We start from the raw sequence: 16486 nt of genomic DNA on the forward strand, positions 1-16486 counted from the left end.
ACAGGAGGTAGATAGTGGGAGTGACTTGGGAGGAGGAAAGGAGGGGGAGAGGAAAAAAGAGGGACAGAATCAGGTGTGGGAAGAGACAGGGTGTTAGCATCAGGGCATCCAAAGCCTGAGGTGATGCATGGGTGGGTCCACAGACCTGTTGCCAGGGCAACAGCCACCATATTTCCAGAATCCATTGGGCTCACCTCCCACCTTTACCTGCAGCTACTACGTCAGAACCCATATATATACATGGGGAACATTCATCCATCTTGCTCTCTCTCTCTCTCTCTTCCCCTCCTCTCTTTCCACACTACTGCCCCCTATCTCCCTCTCAATTAAACCTCTTACACGTGGAACTGTTTGGGGGAAGATGTACAAAGTGTCAGGAAATCAAACAGAGGTGTGTAGCAATGGGGGATGGGAAACAGGGGTGTCCAACAGAAAGTACAGGAAAGCAAGAGTCTCCCAGTACCCAGTGGAGATGACATTAGCTGAAATACCCAACAATTGGGAGAGAGAAGTTGTAGAGACCATATGCAGAGGTTAGGCACAGCCCCTGTTTCAGGGATGGGACCACCTACTCTTCTCAAAAATTTTAAATCAGAATTGCTCCTGTCTAAAGGAAATACAGGGACAAAGAGTGGAGCAGAGACTGAAGGAAAGGCCATCCAGAGACTGCCCACTTGGGGATTGAACCCATATGTAGACAACAAACCCCATCACACTATTGCTGATGCCAAGAAGTGCTTGCTGACAGGAGCCTGATATAACTGTCTTCTGCGAGGTTCTGCCAGAACCTTATGGATATAGATGTGGATGCTTGCTGCCAACCATCAGACTGAGCACAGGACCCCATTGGAGGAGTTAGGGGAAAGATAGAAGGAGCTGAAGGGGTTTGCAACCCCATAGGAAGAACAACAATATCAACCAACTAGACTCCCCAAAACTCCCAGGGACTAAACCATCAACTAAAGAGTATACATGGAGGGACTCATGGCTCCAGCTGCATATGTAGCAGAGGATGGCCTTATCTGGCATCAATTAGAGGGCAGGCTCTTGGTCCTGTGAAGGCTTGATGCACCAGCATAGGGGAAGTCTAGTGCTGTGAAGTAGGAGTGGGTGGGTCAGTGGGGGGCACCCTTATATAAGCAGGGGTAGGGGTGTGTGATAGGGGTTTTGCAGAGCGGAAACCAGGAATTGGGGGGATAACCTTTGAAATATATAAATAAAATAACCAATAAAAATTAAAAAAAAAAACAAATAGTCTTGTAATAAAAATTGATGGACAAGTTGTAAACTGTTGGGCCCCATTTTGGCCCTGTTTGGGGCCTTGAGGACAAACCCAAGCTTGGCTCAAGTTTTGAAAACTGTCTCAGTTACTTCCGTACTTGGGTGACTCAGCACAACCTACTTAAGTCTGCCTTTGCCTAGCTACAGCTGATGTAGAATAACTTCGTTGGCTCTGTCAGTCACCCCATATCCTTTGTCACCTTTCCCCTCCCTCTACGTCATCTCACCTCAGCAAAAAACCCACTCCCTCTCAGTCCTTTATAAATAAAAAGATTGATACAATTAAATGAGTTCCTGCTTCGACAGACTCCCAGCTCTGGGTGGTTATTCTCCGGAAGGCAGGTGATCTGAGCAGAGACACTCACCATCCCGCTCAGCCCCGGAGAGACTTGGCTGGACCAGGTTGGAGAGCCGGCGGTAAATTTTAATGTAATACCCTATAGACCTGAAGATTCAAGCTTAAGTTTTGGGGTTGCTAGTGGGAACACTGTTCTAGCAATGTTTTTTTTTAAAGGTATACCAATGTCTCATAACAGATAAAACAAATAAAAGTGCTGGATTTGGTACTTTTGTTTGGGGAAAACTAAAGGGTTAATCAAATAATTGCAGAATAGTATATTCAAAAGAAACACTGAGAAATTTTTTTTAAAAAAAACTTTTATTGGATTATGGTGAGAAAAGTTACATGATTTCAATTTATCTGAATTTGTTAACATTTATTTCAATTAAATATAATTTATTTCAATTAAATATAACTTATTTCAATTAAATATAATTGAATCATATTCTTGTTTCCCTTTTGTACCACTGCTCCTCCCAAAGACCCCCCCTTCAATACCTACAATATCTTTTTTGTCATATTCCTTAAAATTTATAAAATATTATAACAATAAAAATGAGTATTATAAAAGTTGTTTAGAAAACAAGGCCACTATTTAGAATATTCTTTATTTATTGGATATTGGTAGTGTGATTTGATTAAACATTGCAAGCCTTGGCTACTTTAGTATGATCAATCAGTCTCCCATTTGTATATTCACTGTAAAGAAGAGCGGCATTACTATGGAGTTTAGACCAGCTCACACATTGGTCTTGACTTGGATGACATATACTATCATCCTGGGTTTTCTATGAGCTTAGCGCTTTATGTCAGATCTGTTGTCTCCTAACAAACTGTTCACTTCTGGGACTGAAGGAATGGATGACAACTAGGATTGGGGAAGTATAACCAATTTTCCAAAATTATTTCACCAATCTGTTCTCTCATGGCTATGCAATAACCTGTATATTACCCTTATGATATTCTAGTCAGCTTGGTCTATAGAGCTTATAACACAACTCTGTTTTTGTTTTGTTTTGTTTTTTGTGGTTTTTCGAGACAGGGTTTCTCTGCATAGTCCTGGCTGTCCTGGAACTCACTCTGTAGACCAGGCTGGCCTCGAACTCAGAAATCCGCCTGCCTCTGCCTCCCAAGTGCTGGGATTAAAGGTGTGCACCACCACTGCCCAGCTTAACACAACTCTGTATTGAGTGCCTATGGTGAATAAATATATCAGACTCTGTTTTCAGTATTCAAAATGTAATGGATATAATATAAATGTTGATGAATACTTTTTGTCTCTATATAAATATAACCATTTTATTAAATATATTAATTTTATGAGGCTGTGTCAAAAATACCTAAGAGAACAAATTAAGAAAGGGTTTAGTTAGTTGTGGTTTCAAATGATTAAGGTCATGGTTGCTTGGCTGTGCACACTTGGATAACATTATAGCAACAATAAGAAGCATGAAGAAGAAAAGGCAGAATGGAGCAAAGAATGTGGAAGGAATTATGGGTATAACCTTCAAAAGCATCTTCAGAGTGATTTAGCTTTTCCAACTACTGAAATTTCCAAAATCTCCCCAACCAGAACCACTAGCTGTGGATCAAGCATGCAAGACAAGAGCTTGTGGCAGCGATTGTGCGGATAGATCCACATTATAGTAGTAAGGTAAATGAGAACATCACATGGCATATGGCTTAGATATGATGTAGATGTAGATGTAGGCAAAATATTCTAATGAGGTAAACCCCAGAAGAGAATGAAAGAAAGGAGCTCCCCTTCCAGTGGTTTGTATGAGCCACGTTCTGAGTTAATAGGGTGTTTGTGTCAGAGAGAGCAGTGCTAAGAGCTGTGGAGATACACCAATGTCACTATATCAGAAATAACAGTTCTAAAAGAAGCAGGAATAAAACGAAATGGGGAAAGATAATATAGTAGAGGGATGAATGGACTAACTAAAATCAATCAGCTAAAGGGGAAAAGCTTCATGAAAAGGACCCAGGACAGTGTTTGCATAGATGGTCTCTGAAATCAAGCCTTTTCAGTTTAGAATGTCAACTTTGACCTCTTTGGGTGTATCATGGCCTCTCTAGCTTTCAAAATTAACTCATCTGCGAAGTGGAAATAATAATTATAATACCTAGCTCATAGGGCTGATAAACACCCACAGATAAGCCACCTAAAGTGTTAGCAAAAAACATTCAATTAAAGTTAAACTCTTGTTATTATTACATTGTGAGTCAATGACAGAGAACTTCTACAGCATGAAGGGAATAGCATGAGAAAAGGCTGGGAAGGTAACACACCTGACACACGTGAGCAAGTCACTGCCGTCTGAACTACACTTAGAGAGACAGTCTGTGGGCTGTCTTTATTGGTGCATGATGAGCTAAATGCAGACACTGAGTGTAAGCAGCTAGAAATGTAAAAAGGGCAATAGTGTTGCAACCTGTATGCTTGTTTTTACACAAAAGCTGGAGTCTGTCATTTTATAGCTTTTCATTTACCCTTGCTAGATTATTAATTGCATTTTACAAAATTAGCAATTGTAGGAGATTGAAAAATAATGCAACTTATTCTTCCTCAAAGATAGTGTCAGAGAAATGTAACTCAGTGGGGCTAGATATAACTCCCCAGGGATCATTTGTGGAAAGACCAGCTAGGACCATGTTGAAAAGACCTTTGAATACCTCAGAGGTGATACTTTGTGGAAGGCAACAGGACTAGTAAAGGTTTAGAGGGGTTGTTACATTGTTATATGTACATAGGTGAAAGAACTGGAAATGATTTTCTATGTATGTTTAATTTTTTTCTTTCCTGGTTATGTTAAGCATGTGAGTTTTCTTTTTCTTATCATCTACCTATGTAGCCCAGGCTAGCCCAAAACTCAAGATATCCCTGCCTCCATTTTCTGTGTTCTGAGATAACACACACATGTATTAGCATGCCTAAGTTTTTCCCTGGTTTTGCGCGCGCGCGCGCGTGTGTGTGTGTGTGTGTGTGTGTGTGTGTGTGTGTGTGTGTGTGTATGTGTGTGTGTGTGTGTGTGTGTGTTTAAGAAGAGAGACAGGAACTGGAGAGTATTTTACAAAGATAACTTTGATAAGAGTCTGGCTAAGCAAAGAAATTTGGGCTTACCAAAACACAAAACATGTGCACATGTTGCAGCTTGGACTTCATGCGGGTCCCCCAAACTACTAAAGTAAGGGCTGTCCCTGAATCTGTTGCTTCCCTGTGGACCCTGTTCCCCTGGTTGGGCCGTCTTGTCTAGCCTCAGTGGAAGAGGGTGTGTGTGCTCTGTCCTTCAGTGATATGATGTGCCAGGATGGACTAGCTCCCAGGGGATACCCCCTTTTCTGAGAAGGGGAGGGGACAGGACAGGGGGTGTGGGAAGGAGGAGCTGAGAGGAGAGGGGCTGCTGCCATCAGGATGAATGAGTGAATGAATGAAAAATAAGTAAGTAAGTAAATAAATAAATAAATAAGCCAAAAATACATGCCCATATGCTACTAGAGTGATACCGTCTTATATGCCTAGACAACAACTTTCTGATCTCCTAGTTTAGATCAATGTCCTCTGCCTTCATGATCACCTTCTTTCTTACAGTCCTTCAATCATTAAGGAAGGGAGAAAATAACCTGGTGCTTTGTTTTGTTTTTGAGACAGGGTCTCATTTATTCTGTAGCCCTTGCTAAGCTTGAAAGTCCTGGGCCACCTTCCTGCGTATCCAGCCTCCCTAGTGCATGGACAAAAATAACTGTTGAGTTGCTTCCCTTGGGAAGGAGTTTGACGGTTGCCAGAACAAGGTCTCTAAAAGCCAGGTCTTGGGGACCCTACTTGCCCTAAGCCAGGTTCAGGGACACAGACACCTTTCAGGGTCCGGTCCAGCCAGCCACATCCTCGGTTAAAGTCCAGGCCTAGGGCCTGGCTGACGGTTGCACCATCGTCACCGCCCACTGGCCAGGGAGGGCTCCACAGCTGCCCCGGCACGTGAAGAAGCCAGGCCTGCAGACTCTGGGCTCGGGGCTGTTCCTGAGGCCTCCGGAGGCCCGCCCTGTGGATTCAGTGCGCTCCGAGGACCTTCCCGGGCCCGCCCCCCGGACGTGCCTGTAGTCTGCGGGGCCTCACCCGGTGCTGTGGCCGCTGCTCCGCCGAGCCTCGTGACCAGGTGCGTGCGCCCGCCCGGGCCGCGGGTGACCCGCTGCTCCCTAGAGGCGGTAGGGTGGGCTGAGGCCAGCACGCCTGGCTGCCAGAGAGCTTCCTGCCCGGGCTGCAGCGCCCTGGCATAGGAAGAGACTGCCTGTGGTCACACTGAAACCCAGAGGCAGAGCCCAAAGCTGCTGGTGCCTGTCCCTTCTTCAAGGTCCCCTGCCCCGCTCCTCAGCTGCCTAGGAGCTTCCTTCAGCCCCTATCTGGAATTTTTCCTAGTCCCCTGACTTGCAAGAGGCTTTACCAGGGTGGGGTGGGAGAGCTTTGGGGGGTTCTTTCATTTTCTACCCCGTTCTGTTCTTTCAATTCTGATATGAAAGGCCCCATTTTCGAGTTGTCAGCGTCTGACTTACCATACGTAGTCGTACTCAATAACCAATAATTGATTGTGAAGTAGAACTGAATGAATTAAGTGGACAAATGCGTAGGAAATGGAGCAGAATGAGCAAAATATATGACTGGCTCAGAGAATGAGAAATGGAGACATCTGACACACAGGCTTTCGACTCTTTTTTTTCTCAGAGTTACGTATTTCACAATCTCTGGTTAATTGAGTAGAGTTTGATTCTACGTGGTAGTTGCTAGTCGTTAGACTCCTGCACCTTATTATCTACATTGGCTGGATTTGATTTATTTTGCTTAAAACAGAATATGCCTGAGCTCTTTCTTGCTTGTGTTTTATTCTCCCCCACTTTTGGTTTTGAGCCATCGTTGTCACCACAATATTTAATGTATTTACAAAGTACAAAGGTACATCTCAAAGAACCACGTCGCTGACGTGTATGTAAATCCAGACATTTCTCATGAATCTGAGACTATGAACTATATGTCTGTTTTCCATAGACAAGGGCTGGTTGAGTTGTAGGTGAATGAAGAAAACTAAATATGTCACAGTGAGGAAAGTAATTTGTGTGCACGACACATAAAGAGTGCTCTAATACAGTTGGCCACTGCTGTGCTTCTGCTTCCTAGACCTCAAGTTCCAGAAACTGCCCCCCCAAAAAACAGTGACTTTGAATTGTCATTTGATTTCTTGAGAGAGAGAGGGGGGGGGAGGAGAAGGAGAGAGAGGGAGAGAGGGAGAAAGGGAAAGAGGGAGGGAGAGAGGAGAAGGAGAAGGAGAGAGAGGGAGAGAGGAGAGAGGGAGAAGGAGAGAGGGAGAGAGAGGAGAGAGAGAGAGGAGAGGGAGGAGAGAGAGGAGAGGGAGGAGAAGGAGTGAGGGAGAGAGAGGAGAGAGGTTGTGTACATGTGTGTGTATGGACCCATGGTTGACACAGATCTCTTCCTCAAAGGTTTTATTCTTTAAATTTTGGAGTCAGCACATCTCAGTGGAACTGGGGGCCAGTGATTCAGCTAGGTCAGTTGGCCAGTGAGCTCCAGGAATCCACTTGTGGCAACCCTGCTAGTGTTGGAGTCACAGACATGTGCCAGTGCGGATTGTTACCTAGTTATTTCAAGTCTATCTGGTAGAGTAAATGTTTTGTTTAGTGAAAAAGACTGACTTTCTCAGGTTCTTTTTTCAAGTAGCCAGTTGTGGGTTCATGTCTCATTCAACTATGAAATGTACAAGTTGATATTTATGGTGCTCTGACCACACACTTATTGTTCACTTAAACTTCTCATTTATATATTACCCTATTAATCCTCACCGTAAGATTAAGGTAAGAGCAAGGTACACTTGAAACTCCTTTTGACCTAGATAGCAGAAATAGTACTTGAAAAATAGGAAGCCAGGGCTCAGAACATAAGCAGATGGGATCAGACAATGTCTACTGTGAGAGTCTGTGTGATGTGGAAGACTGGTTTCCATGTGTTTTGGAACATGTGCAAAATTTGGATATTGTTTCCATATCCAGTGAACTGAAAATGGGAGCAGAGGAGTAGGATTATTAAGGTGGATTTAGTTATTTTATTATTTTAAATAATAAAGGGCCATCAAAATGTCTAGTTGGTAAAGGCACATGCTGCCAGTTCGAGTGAACTAAGTTTAAGCCCAGGACCAGACACACAAGTTATCCTCTGATTTCCACATAGTTAGCACACACACACACACACACACACACACACACACACACACACAAACACACAAATTATCAGCCCGGTATGGTGACTCACAGTTGTAATTGTGATGAGAATTGTTATGAGTTCAAGGACAGTCTAAGCAACCAAGTGAGATACTCTCAAAAAAAAAATAAACAAACACACAAACAAACAAAAAACAAAAACAAAAAAGCCCTAAACCTAAATAAGAATGTTTTAATTCCACTATGATTTGACATTTTCAACCTAAATGCTCATGCATCCTAACACTTTTGCTTATTTAGGGAATTTAAAGTAGATGAGATTGAGAGTTCAGTGACCAGTATTTAAGGGCACTGCACCGTGAGAGCTAAGCATTGTTTTGTGTATGGGTGTGTGTGTGTGTGTGTGTGTGTGTGTGTGTGTGTGTGTGTGTGTGTGTGTATGTGTGCATGTGCTAACTTTGTGTCTTTGGTAAGATGCTGCTTGCCATCCTTCTAGGGAACACTGTGGATGTAAAATGGACTTCCAGAACCCTTATAGTTAATTGATAAGAGCCAAAAAAAAGTAGTCTATAAAATAAATGGAAATTATTTTGTTTCCTTTTGTCTGTCAGGTTTAGCCTCTCGGAAGGCAGAGACCAATGGCTGGTGCCTGGCAATCTGAGAGCCCTTGCCAATTTTATTTAGCTCAGGAGGCTGGAGCTTTCTGCCCCGAGGCTGGTATGATGGAATAGACTTTCCTATTGCTTACAATATTATGAAAAAAAATTTAAAGCAGAAACTTTTATTACTTGCCCTGGAGCTGGAGCTTTAAAATGTACTTTCGCTGCCCCCACTCGTACTTTCTCTAAACCACTTAGCTTTTAAAAACAAACAATCCATTCATGTGCTTTCCATTGTAGATTATTATTCTTTTCCTTTTATTTCTGGACATGTTCTTCCTTCCTTCATTTCATCATTTTCTCTTTCCCTTCTTTCTCCTTCTTTTCTTCATCCTTTTATTTCTTCTCAACCCTTCTGTTTTAACATGGTTTTTTACTCCGTAGTTCAGTTGCTCAGGAACTCACTATGTTTCCATGGCTGCCTTTAAACTTGCTGTGGGCCACCCATGTACCTGAGTCTCCCACGTGCTAGGATTATAGGTATCAGCCACCCCATTTAACTCTGGGTTCCTTTCTGTAATGTAGCAAAGTGGTAGGACCAATTGGTATGCTTCTCCTTAGTTATTATTTTATTCAGCAAATATTAATATCCCAACAGTTTACTGAGTTTGTGCTATATGCCAGATAAGGAGTGGAATACTGAGTTTGGGAAGAGAGTGAACTACCACATAATTATACCCAAATGTAATGAGGGGTGAATGCAGTGGCATGCCTGTAATTCCAAGATTTGGAAGGCAGAGATAGAAGATCTCTGCAGCACGCTAGATAGCTTCTGTGTTCCCCAAATCTGCCTTTGCTGGAAAGCTTTGGGTTCAGTTTTCTTAACCTCAACAATGAATAAGGTAGAGAGATGGAGGAAGATTCTGGATGTCAACTTTGGGCCTCTATAGGCATAACACCTGTACACATACACATGCAAACAAAACACCTACCACATATACACATGCAGAAAATGATTTTATTTCATTTTAGGATGAATTGACATGTATGGCTGTCTTCTATGGGTCCTTACAGTTAGACTGAGGGCAGTGCCAGGTCTAGACTTGGTTTTTTTTCATTTCCCAGCTGAGTTTTATATTTTTCAGTGACCTACTTCTACATGTTTGGTAAACAGTAAAGGAAGGTAGATGTATTGAACATGAAAATCATGTTCCATATGTTTTAAAAGGTATATAATGATTCAGGGGCTCAGTCCCAGATTATCCCTTTAATTCTTGATTCTCAAGTCTTCACATATTTTACAAATGATATGTATATTTTGTACATTGTAAGATTGTGTAAACACAATATTACAGGTGTATCTTACCTTAAGTAAATTCTGTATTGATAAGTGTGACTTTTTTTCACTCTATCAACCATTGAATGATTGCTCACTTTATAAAAGGGTTATCGGTATCATAAAAAAAAGGACATCTTCCTTGCTGAAGATCAAGTCATATGAGTGTTCTACAGTGGACACTCGCTCCATTTTCTCCATTGCTCTGAAAGCATCATTTGGCATTCATAGTCTCTAAATACCATCCTTCATGAGCTTCCTTATTCAATACAGCAGTGCTGGCTAGGAATCCTCCAGCCACCATCCCTCTCCCTAGAGCTCTTGACTCTGTTGACCTCCAAATACCATCTGCTTTAGTTTCTCACTTGACATGGTTGGCAGAGTTAGAACATACAGCAAAAAGTTCCAAGGCAAAGCAAGGGTCTGAGAGAATAGATTTTGCCATGGACTAAAAGTCAGAGGGTTGTGAGTTACTGTCAGCCATGAGAGCAGAAACAAAGAGTAGGCACCTGAGTTTTAAAGTTTTCATTTATACAAGAACGATAAAAGTATCTAGCTGCATCTGCTTCTGATCTTTCCTGCAGCAGTCAAGTGCAAAGGTGTTCTTTCTTTGTAGGATACTATGCTGATGTAGTCATTTCTACAAAGAGCCTGATACTGCTTCATGAATCACACTAGATTCGTCTTTTCTCTCACAACAGTTTGTCATAGACTTTATCAAGTGTTCTGAAAAATTTGTCCTAATAATATCCCTTTTCTTTTGATCTTATTCTCCCTCCCATTCTTCACTCATTGCAAAACCTTCCAGTGCCTTTTCTGCAAAATAAGATTAACCTCTCTCTTAGCAATTATAAATCGGTAATCTCTTATTTATCCCTTCTTAACAAACTGAAAAAAGGAGAAAAGTTTGTAATTCTGTTGCTGTTGGAAGAACAGTTATCTGGAAGAGAAAGCTAGTTTCTCTCCTGTGTTCTAAATAAGCTTTTAGTTTTTACCCACCACTCTCTGCTACACTTTCCCGCTTCATGGGATACTTAAGTGGCCACTACTCCTACGATCTTCACATCATCCTGTGACAATGTGTTCTGGCCATCCAAACTCTAGTCCTCCTGTGTGCAGCAAGGATTTTTGCAAAGCAAAGGCCATTACAATAGACCCAGAGTCATTTCATACTGCTAACAGATATAAACTGTAAGAAAGGAGTGTTAGTGACCCTTTAAGAATCATCTAGAAGATAGGCCTCCAGACACTCATGTGAGGAATTATGTAGATTAGTTTAACTGAGAGAGAATACACACATTAGCTGTGGACAACACTATTGCATGGGCTAAAGTGATCATTTGCCTTAAGCTATGCTGTTTTATAACTTTCTATTCCATGATGGACTTCACTCTTGAACTATAAGTCAAAATAAACCCTTCCTTTATTTGAAATTCTCACAGAAAAATAAATACATACATTATTGGCAGATATCCAATTATTTACTTATTTGTAAGTGTGTAAAGTAGTGTGAGTGGTGTTGGGGGTATTCTTGAGAGTGTGAAGGTGAATGTAGATGTCATATTTTGAAGTTGAGTGCTTTTCATCAATGACTATCTTTGCTTTTGAGACAGGGTTTCTAACTGAGCCTAGAGCTCACTGACTTGGCTAGACTGGCCAGCAACCAACCATGATCCCCTAGTCTCTGCCTACACCCAATGGGATGATAAGCATGTGATATTATTCATGGCTTTTTACATTGGTGTTGGGAATCTGATCTCAGGCCCTTTTTATTGTAGTTGCCTTGTGATTGCCCCAAATGGAGGCTGCCTCCATCAGTAAGACCAGGGCTCCAGGAACTTCACACTTTCACTGTACTATATGTTAGATTCAGCCTCCAGCACATTTTCAAAATGGACATTTCAAAAATGCCTCATTTTGCAGGCATGTTCCTGCCTGTGAAGGGCTCCAGTGGCTCCTGTCCAAGTGAGTAAATCGTGACTATGACTCTGGATTTAGCCATCTCTTCAATCTTAGAACGTTTGTTCACCCTTCAGTTTGTTCACCCTTATGATCCAAGGAAAGGTGCTGGTTTTCAGCTCATTTAGTTTGATTTGCTGTAGTAAGGACAGCAGCAGTGACTTGCAAGCTTTTTATGGATCAGCTGAAAGTGGAGGTTTGGTAACAATGGGTTGAAGTCTTTTGTTTGTCCTTATAAGATGTTTATCTCTACATGTGACTTCTGATTTCTCATCTCTGATTATATGTTAGCATTATGGAAAAAATGTAGAACACCTTCATCCCAAAGACTCTCTTGTTGTATGCACTAACTACTCCTAATAAATGATAGATGTTCATAATGTATATACCCAGCTTGAGGCTTTAAACATTTAAACTTTTCTGGGTCTAGATATAGGTCTCAGTGGTTAAGAGTACTTGTGGCTCTTGCAGAAGACTGAGTTTTGATTTCCAGCACACACATTGAATAACTGATAGTCATAAGTAACTCTAGAGAATCTGATGCCCTCTTCTGCATTCCAAAAGTACCTAAATACATGTATACATGTGTTTGTGTGTGTGTGTACATGCACACACATAAAAATATCCCAGAAGGCAAAAGGCGATCCTGTAGGAGGACTAGCAGTCTCAATTAATCTGGACCCCCTAGATCTCTCAAACATTGAACCACCATACAGGCAGCATGCACCAGCTGTTATGAGGACCCCAACACACATACAGCAGAGGACTTCCTGGTCTGTGTTCATTCAGAGATGAGGGACCTAACCCTCAAGAGATTAGAGGTCCCAGAGAGTTTAGAGGTCAGATGGGGTGGGGAGTGAGGATATCCACATGGAGACAGGGCAGTGGGGAGGAAGTATGGGATGTGGAACAGTCAGAGGGTGGATGGGGGGGGGATAAAACATGGTGTGTAAAAAATTATTGGAAAAATAATTAAAAGAATCTCAAAAGTTTAAGAATTTCTCCTAAGAAAGATGTGTGATAATAGGGAGACAAAGTAAAAGCAATATAACAATTGGTAATAATTTTTGTATTTTCTTTTTTTTTTTTTTTTTTTTTTTTTTGGTTTTTTGAGACAGGGTTTCTCTGTGTAGCCCTGGCTGTCCTGGAACTCACTCTGTAGACCAGGCTGGCCTTGAACTCAGAAATCCACCTGCCTCTGCCTCCCAAGTGCTGGGATTAAAGGCGTGCGCCACCACCGCCTGGCAATTTTTGTATTTTCTACATTGCATATTTTAAGGCAGATATTAATGGCCTAATGCTTAGAGACTCCTCAGTGCACACTTGTTAGTATCGTCTTTTTATTCTTCCAATAAAGCACTGCTTTTTTATAGATCACCTGTTACAGTGGACTTATCTATTAGCTGAGCTTCTAAGCAATCATTTCCTGGGACTGGAAATAACAGAATGACATTTCAAAACAGTCAAGATTTTAATTCAGAGAAAGGAACTGGAGTCTGTTTCTAAAAAACTACTGAACATTACATTCTATGCTTTTTAGAGATGGAGCAAACACCTTGCAAGTTATTTTTCTAATTCTTTTCCTGAATGCAGTAGCAAGATTGACAGGGGACAGAATGATGTGTGCCCATGGGGGAAGAAGGATGCTGCCTTGAAAGTACAGATAGGCCTTCGGATGTGGAAATTTACAAGGCTCAGAGAGCCCTGACACATCTTTAGAAGTTGGGTCCAACAGAATAAATGGGAGGCTGTTTGCTGGCTTGGCATTGGAGCCTGTCTGGCACAAACTACACTTTGAACAACTTTTCGAACATTTGCATCAGCATACATGACACTGGATTCTCAAAATGTCCAATTAAACCCTTGTCAATGGAAGAAATGTTTGCTTCCTCATGGGGCTTGGCGGCCTCGGTGGCGGCCTTGGTGGCAGCCTCGGTGGCAACCTTGGCTTCTGTTGCAGAAACACTAGCAGCTGAAACTCTTGTGAGCGCTTCCTCTCTGGACTTGATCTTGTTGTTATTCAGACAAAGATCCTCTTGAAAGCTGTGGAAACTGTGTCAAGCTGTGGGTCATAGAGCTGGGTGAGGTAACTAAAGAAAAACACCCAGGTGACAAGCACTTTCAAACCAAAGAGCATTCTAGAGTTTTAATTTCTTTGGATTTTTAAGATCGTTTATGCTTGGAGTGTTTAAGAAAAATGATTGCTTCTGAAAAAAAGGAGAGGAAAGCAGTATTCACATATTTTAAATATTATAAAAACAAAATTTGTTTTTTCAATGCTTTAACAAACATTTCCAGAAATATCAGTGACAGTTATGTGTGGTATTTGTGCGTCCCTTTCCTTGCTGACAGAAATGCTAAATAAGTGTCTGTGATGGGAACAGCAATGAACACAAAAATAGTAGAGGAGCATAAGGGCAAGAATCAAGAAACCTTTTGTTTCTCTTTAGAAAGGTTGTAATATATTAATGGAGGGGGAAAAAAACCAAGTTCTGTATCCTTGTGTAGACTTCCAGGTTTTCTTAGCCCCAGTTTCCTAATCAACAAAATAGGTAATATAACATCAAAAGTATCAATGATTGTCATCAGTATTAAATAAAATATTATTTATAAACTGCTTTGAATAGAACTTAGTTCTCCTGGTAGAATCTTATAAATGTTCAACTCATACTAGTAAGTTACAAAACACTCTTTGGACTGACAAGGTTTACACATTCCTTTGTGATGAAGGAGAGGAGCAAAGGAAAGGAAAGAATTCCAGATATTTGGTACAATGTGGACCAAAAATTTGGTACTGGGATGGCTGATTGGCATTTACTTCCTTGGGTGAGAGCTGAGAAACAGTGTGTAGATGGGGGTGGGGCTAGAATAGCTTTGAAAATAAAGAGATGCAAACCTCAGTTATGAAGAGGGGAGCTTTTTCTAAGCCTGAGGGATAGAAGGGGTAGGATTTAGAGCTTAAGGAGAGTGGAAGAATTTTGCAGCAGCTGCTGTAGGAAAATCTGATAGGTGTCAACATAAGGTAAATATAAGGGTTGCCCAGCAATACGGAGGATACAGCTGGGGTCAGACAGTTTATAGCAGAGTCTGACATGGTAGTGTGACTATTGGTGGTAACACTGTGCACCCTGGAGCATGCACAAAGAAAATTCAATTTTTTTTCCCTGAGAAAAGTGAAGGGGATGAGGAGGAAATCCAGAAATATTTTTAAGATGCTCATGCAAACCTTGCTGGAGTCATTAATGATCAAGTGCAGCTGTGGGTTATTCAGACTCTGAGGTGGTGGTTTAGATAGATGGATGGTGGAGAGATTGAAGGTTAAGGCTCTTCACTCGGCAAAGATCCATATGGCAGCTCTGTGTCACACAGGCTGAAAAATGGATGGATTCTAAAGATGATGGAGATGATTCACTTAAAGAATTAACAGACTGTCAGGTTCTCCAAATGATAACCATCGTTCCCTTGGAAACCTTTAGCTCAGTGACTTAACCCAGATAATTTAACTTGTGGTAGTGAGACACTCTGATGGAGGTAAGCAGAGGGTTCAATGGCATCATAGAAAAAGAGGCTCACAACCTGTGAAATGAGAGTGCAAAGGTCAAGTACAGCATCCTGGAAATTGTGTTGCCCAAGCAAAGTAGTGGTTAAGTGTGTGGCATGAAGAGTGGTGGGAAGGGAGAGGAGAAAGCAAGAGAGGAGGGGTTGATTTGCTCAAGAGAGACAGAGGATTTCATGGGAGGAGGACACTGATATGAGCTGTGTGTGATTCTGGGTTCAGAGTCCAAAGAGTCTAATATGGGCTGATCTCCCTATTACTGCAGTTTCCATGTCATGGCTCAGCCAGTCTTTCTTCTCTATACTTTGAATATAAACTTCCAGTATCTGGTGGATAAAATTCACATCTTAGTCATGCTAATGCGAACAGCTTCATTCCGTAACATCCATACCCTTTTAATTGTGTGTTTAACTTTTACTTAGGTGTGGTGAAGCCAACAGAAGAGGAGACACCTACCATAGAAAAGGTAGTTTCTTATAGCTCCACAATGGGTCAAATGGTAAAAATTCTGGATCAGAGCAGGAGAAGGGGAGGAATACCATAAAGATAAAAAGCAGAGCAAAATAAAAGGAAAACAAACCTGAAAATGGGAAAATATGGTGACTAGCCAAAGACCACACCCATAAATCTACTATTAACAGAGTGCTTGGAGCCACGTTGGTTGGGTTGACCAAGTCTGGTTCAGGTCTGTCTCTTGACACTATATGCTTCAGGTAGGCTAGGAAGATTGTTTTTTACCATGCTTTAAGAATTAACCTAACACTTGTGTGTGTGTGTGTGTGTGTGTGTGTCTGTCTGTGTGTGTGTGTGTGTGTGTGTGTGTGTGTTCCCATATAGTTCACAAACCTAAAGCTTCCAGTTTCTTTCACTAAATAATAGCATTTTCTTGTATGCTTGCAAAACTGGCTATGTTCCCTACCCCTCCTTCAGCTTCTGTATCTTCTGAAACGTCTCCCACACTTTCCTCTTTTCCTTTCAGCTTCTCTTCTATTGATGATCTTTTAAAAAGTACAAAAGAATGAGTTTCATTATGATATTTTCATATATGTATCTCATTGTACTTTGCTCATATTTATTTCCTCATTACCCTGCATCTCCATACTGGTCTGTTTCCTCCTCTCTCCCTCTCCTTCTCCCTCTCCCTTTTCCCCTCCCTCTCCCTCCACACACACATACACACACACACACACACACAC

The 16486-nt window shown here is 41.5% G+C and overlaps 1 protein-coding gene across 2 annotated transcripts in view; it reads left to right on the forward strand.

Annotated features, from left to right (window-relative positions):
• The first annotated feature begins 5546 nt into the window (after positions 1–5546).
• Cpq (carboxypeptidase Q) overlaps positions 5547–16486 on the forward strand; it is a 466114-nt gene continuing 455174 nt past the window's right edge. Inside the window, exon 1 of one of the 2 annotated variants that reach the window (XM_031358720.1) lies at positions 5547–5775. The gene's annotated coding sequence lies outside the window, so the exon portion shown is untranslated. Of the gene's footprint in view, positions 5776–15735; positions 15757–16486 lie in introns of those variants that run through there. The other variant, XM_031358719.1, reaches the window with a different exon arrangement.

This window comes from Mastomys coucha, unplaced genomic scaffold (assembly GCF_008632895.1).
Source record: "Mastomys coucha isolate ucsf_1 unplaced genomic scaffold, UCSF_Mcou_1 pScaffold7, whole genome shotgun sequence".
NCBI classification, from domain to species: Eukaryota; Metazoa; Chordata; class Mammalia; order Rodentia; family Muridae; genus Mastomys; species Mastomys coucha.